We start from the raw sequence: 5763 nt of genomic DNA on the forward strand, positions 1-5763 counted from the left end.
CGGATGGAAAATAATTAACATGACAATTTTATTGAGCAAAAGGGTTAGCACTCCCATAGAAATAAGAGAACACCACTTAGGGAAGATATGGAATCATCACTGTGACATTGAAGCAACTCGAATTACAATGCTCCAACAAAACAAAGGATGCGACTTACAAAAGAAGCCAGAAACAAATTCATGATAGAGATTCCATTCAATATTTTCATGGTAAGGTTCGCACGGGCTCTATCTTATAGTATCCATGAGGTACAAGGCAGTGTACATGACATACGAAGCGTACCCGAGTCGTAGCAAGCTACAAGGACCCTTTAAGACACAATGAGAACCGCTATAAGAAATATCGTGAACCAACAAATCCACTAGATGTCGAACCCCAACCTCACATCATGCATCCGTTGAAAGATAAGCCTAGGTAACTATTGGAATTCCCACCTAAGATCTCCCGAAACTTTCTGGTTATATAGTCGGGTTCACGGATACAAGGAGTAATATCCATAACTCAACTCCTAGCAATAAGACTACTTGTCGAGTGTATCACATCCGTCAACACATAACCAAAGATCTCAGGAACTCGTCTACCTTAGACCCTCATAATCACAATGATACTAATTATGGAAGTACATCTCGAAGCTCTCCCTAGTACTGGATGATGCCAAAATCCTCTTGCCACAAAGACTATTGAAGCAATTTCGAACGTCCTCCGTCCTGAGATACTAAGGAAACTGAACAACAACGGTGTGACAATAATCTCGTGGATCTCAACTCCCCGGAATAAAGTCAATTCAGACAGGAGGCACCAAGTACAAAATTCCGTCACGTCGACATCATAGAGATTCCAAAATACACATGCGGTCTTAAAATTTTTGAGTGAGAAGAGGGGTAGAATTTAACTTCCTACGTCAAGATTCCTCACCACAAAATAGAAGAGGAGTAAAAAGAATCCTACTCTCCGATATATAACTAGACTCAAAGTAGTTTTTCGGTAGACTCGACTCGGCCAAGTTCGATCAATCAAGGGGCTCCTAGGTCGGTACTGCTCTAATACCAACTTGTAACGCCCAAGATGTGATCCTATCCTTATTTTGGCGTGAGGGCATTGACAGGGATAGAAGCACATCTCATCGTTTTGCAAGAATGGATATGGTTACAAGTACATGTACGGAAGAGATGAGTATATGTAATTGGCTTGCACTCGCGACAAGCTACAACATGAATATCTCAATACAACAATTCATGCAAACATCATGTAGAAGAGCAGGGTCCGACTACGGATGAAATCAAACGATAAAAGAATGACGTCCATCCTTGCTATCCCATGCTGCCGTTCTGGAACCCATCCTAGATTGATGATGATGAAGAAGAAACTCCAAATAGAACAATCATTGCACTCACGTCAAAGTATCACTTTACCTGTACCTCCAACTGTTGTTGTAGTAATCTGTGAGCCACACGGACTCAACAATCTCATTTCCAAAGGTATCAAGACTATCAAAGCTTAATGGGTGAGGTATGGTTAAGTGGTGGGGCTGCAACAAGCACTAAGCATTTATTTGAGTGGCTAACTTACGAGTACAAGAAATAAAAGGGGGGGGGTGATCAATGCATAAATGTACATGGACTAGAATGATCACGAAGCGATCCTGAACACCTACTTATGAGTCATACATTACCCCACCGTGTCCTCACTCCCATATAGAGCTCACGAGAAGAGATTGTCACGGTTACGCACACAGTTGGCATATTTTAGTTAAGTTTACTTCAAGTTTTCTATGACCGAGTGTTAAACAAAGTTTCCAAGTTTCCACATAACCGCGGGAATGACTTTCCAAAAGATTTAACCATGCAGGGGTGCTCCAACTAGTCTATCACAAACTACCACAAGCTGCATGGGAAACCTCAACCATGGAAAACTTATGATCTCCTCGGATTCCCGATGGAAAATTTTAACCTCGAGATAGCCCAAAGTATCCTTGGAATACCACGCGCAAGACATCCTAGAAGGGTAAAACTATTCTAGCAAGACCGACAGACGTGGCGACGATCTCGATAAGAGCAGCGTGATACGTCTCCAACATATCTACTTTTCCAAACTCTTTTGCCCTAGTTTTGGACTATAATTTGCATGATTTGAATGGAACTAACCCGGACTAACGCTGTTTTTAGCAGAATTGCCTTGGTGTTTATTTTGTGCAGAAATAAAAGTTCTCGGATTGACCTAAAAATTTACGGATAATATTTTTGGAATTAATAAAAACTATTGGAAAAATAATCAACTCGAGAGGGGCCACCACCTTGCCACAAGGCGCCTCCCCTGTCTTGTGGGGCCCCTGTGGCTCCTCCGACCTTATTTCCACTTCTATATATTCCTATTCGGGGAGGAAAACATGAAGGAAGAGAGTTCATCACGTTTTACGATATGGAGCCGCCACCACCTCCTGTTCTTGCTCGGGAGGGCAGATGTGGAGTTTGATTTGGGCTCTGGAGAGGGGAAATTGACGTTGTCATCATCACCAACCATCCGTCATCACCAATTTCAAGATGCTCTCCGCTGTTCGTGAGTAATTCCATCGTAGGCTTGCTGGACGGTGATGTGTTGGATGAAATCTACCATGTAATCGAGTTAGTTTTGTTAGGGTTTGATTCCTAGTATCCACTATGTTCTGAGATTGATGTTGTTATGACTTTGCTATGTTTAATGCTTGTCACTAGGCCCGAGTGCCATGATTTCAGATCTGAACCTATTATGTTTTCATGAATATATATGTGTTCTTGATCCTATCTTACAAGTTGTAAACACCTATTACGAGTTATGATCCGCATCCCCTAGGGTGACAATAACTGGGATTGTTTCCGGTGATTATCGTAGTTTGAGGGGTTCATGTATTCACTAAGTGCTAACGCTTTGGTCCAGTTCTCTATTAAAAGGAGGCCTCAATATCCCTTAGTTTCCACTAGGACCCCGCTTCCACGAGAGGGTAGGACAAAAGATGTCATGCAAGTTCTTTTCCATAAGCACGTATGACTATATATGAAATACTTGCCTACATTACATTGATGAATTGGAGGTAGTTCTGTATTACCCTATGTTATGACTATTGCATGATTAATGCTATTCAACATAATTATCCATCACTGATCCATTGTCTATGAGCTTTCGACATATTGATCTTTGCTAAGCTACTTTTCCGTTGCTATTGTTACAATCACTACAAAACTGCTAGTGTCACATTTGCCACCGTTACCGTTACTTCCATACTACTTTGCTGCAGATATTAAGTCTTTCAGGTGTGGTTGAATTGACAACTCATTTGCAAATACTCGAGAATATTCTTTGGCTCCCCTTGAGTAGAATCAATAAATTTGGGTTGAATACTCTACCCTCGAAAACTATTGTGATCCCCTATACTTGTGGGTTATCACCGTGTATCTTGTTATTAGGACATGTTGGATAAGCTAGTCTATGGTGGCCTGATAGAAATCACCCAAGTTGCTCTGGGTTGGCCCGAGACAGTGCTCTGGGTTGGACCAACACTCATGAGGAGCACTGCCCGGGGGTTGATTAATTATCCATGGGTTAATTACTCCCTATGTTGTTCATTAGTTATTAAGCAAATGTAGTACCAAAGTTGGGACTTGTGAGAAGAGTTTTATCCCAAAACAAAAATCAAGGGGGTCCCCATAACAACCCGAGGCATGTTAGGAGCGCTCAATATGGAACATAACACTGGTACCCAAGTAACTAGGGCGACAAAGATGGAACAAAACACCAATCTAGAAGGCCAAGCCTTCCACCTTTTACCAAGTATATAGGTGCATTAAATTAAATAGAAATAGTATTCTGATATTCAAAGGAATATCCATGTTGACACATGGAAAGCAACTTGCACGTGCAACTAGCTACACTATAAGAAGGGCTGAGCAAGCGGTAACATAGCCAAACAAAGGTTTGCTGGAATGGGGAGGGGGTTAGAGGCTTTTCTTGGCAATGTTGGGAGGCTGACATTCAAGTGGCAGACAATGAGACATAGCTATTAAAAAAATACAACTAGCATAGCAATGATAGTAGTGGTATCTAGGAAAATGATCAGCTTGCCTGGGGTCCCACTTGGAAGAAGAGCGAATCCGTGAAGTAGACGAACCCACGTAGTCGAGCGACTCCTCACACTTCGAAGCAGTTCTATAACTCTATCGAGAAGAAACAATGCAGAAAAAACAATCAACACACGATAAACAACACTACATATGCATGACATGATGCACAAACAAATATGATGCATGTTCAATTAATTATGCATAGTATGCCAAAGCACAACAATCAACTCCTACACATTAAATGAAGCTCCACATGCAACAAATTTGCATATTGACGAAACTCCATATTTGAATTACTTAGTTCACTCCCGTTTAGGTACACGACAATGTTAAATGTTGTTAACATGGCAAGAGGTGAAGTATAAATAAACTACACTATATAGGCATTTTAAATATGGTCGGAAACAACTTCTAGTGTTTCCAAAGCGACCCCATATGTTAATTTCGAAATTGGTACAGATCTGAACTAAACACTTTTTATAATCATTAAACAACAAAATATAGTGGACCATGTGATTCTACACGTCATTCTAGTTGATTTATATATATAGAACATCTAAAACGGAGTTACGGTCTAAAAGATATGAGCAACACAAGATATTATGCCATGAATGCAAAATGTACGAAAATGACAGCCACAAGCATGTTAAAATGGATGCAACAATATATTATGGAACTACATGAAATTCTAGGCAAGTTTAAATGAGGCTGGAACAACAAAAAACAATTCTGAAAAGTCCCCGTATGCAAATTAAGATTTCGATACTGTTCTGCCTATAACATATTTTTTGTTAAACAACAAAATAAATACCACCATGTTATTCTACACATTTTTCTAGTCATTTACATATGTAGAACATTTTAATCGAAGATGCAGGTAATTAGTTCTGTATTAAATCATTTTAACATGGCATCTACACAAATTAACTGCAAACAGCAGATTAAACATATTTATCATGGATGAAAGTTGGTTAATGTGAAATTACATAAAATTCTTCACATTTTACATATATAAATTATTTTCATCCGATGCACGGTTATTTAATTATTAGCAATGCAAGATGAGGTTTTTTTTCCGTAATTATGATAATCCGTGGAAATTGATAAATTCGCATTTACACAAAAAAAGACTACGTTCGGGCAGAATCTGGAGCGCATGGGCCGAACAAGTGGCGAGCGCAACTTGACAAAGCTGCGCCGGGCGGTGAATAGATCGCACTCACCTTCTAGCCATGGGCCAGCTCGGAGGAGAGGATGAAGATAGGCCGGCGAGGCGATTGGACTTGACGAGTGCCTATGCGCGAGGCTGGCTGCATTGGGCCTAGCGGCGAGGTGCAATGCAGGGCATGGCCCGGCTTAGGTTGGCCCTACATCGGCTGACTGGGCCTGTGTTATGGCGATGTGAGGCCGACCCAAGGCGCGGGTCAATGGAACCGCTCCATCGGGCATTGGAGTCGTGCTGCTCCTCCCATTCGAACGTGAGCGCCTCCACGGGGCTCTGGCGCAGCTAGGTGAGGCGGGGAGGCTGCAGTAGGGTGACAAAGGCCGGTTCGATCGAGGGTTGGATGACGCGTGCGAATGCCGGCCAGATTTGACGATCCCCGACGACGAGGAGCCAACGTGGCACCGCCACTGCAAGGTGAACCCACGATGGGCTCCTGGCACAGA

This window comes from Hordeum vulgare, chromosome 6H, assembly GCF_904849725.1.
Source record: "Hordeum vulgare subsp. vulgare chromosome 6H, MorexV3_pseudomolecules_assembly, whole genome shotgun sequence".
Taxonomy (NCBI): Eukaryota; Viridiplantae; Streptophyta; class Magnoliopsida; order Poales; family Poaceae; genus Hordeum; species Hordeum vulgare.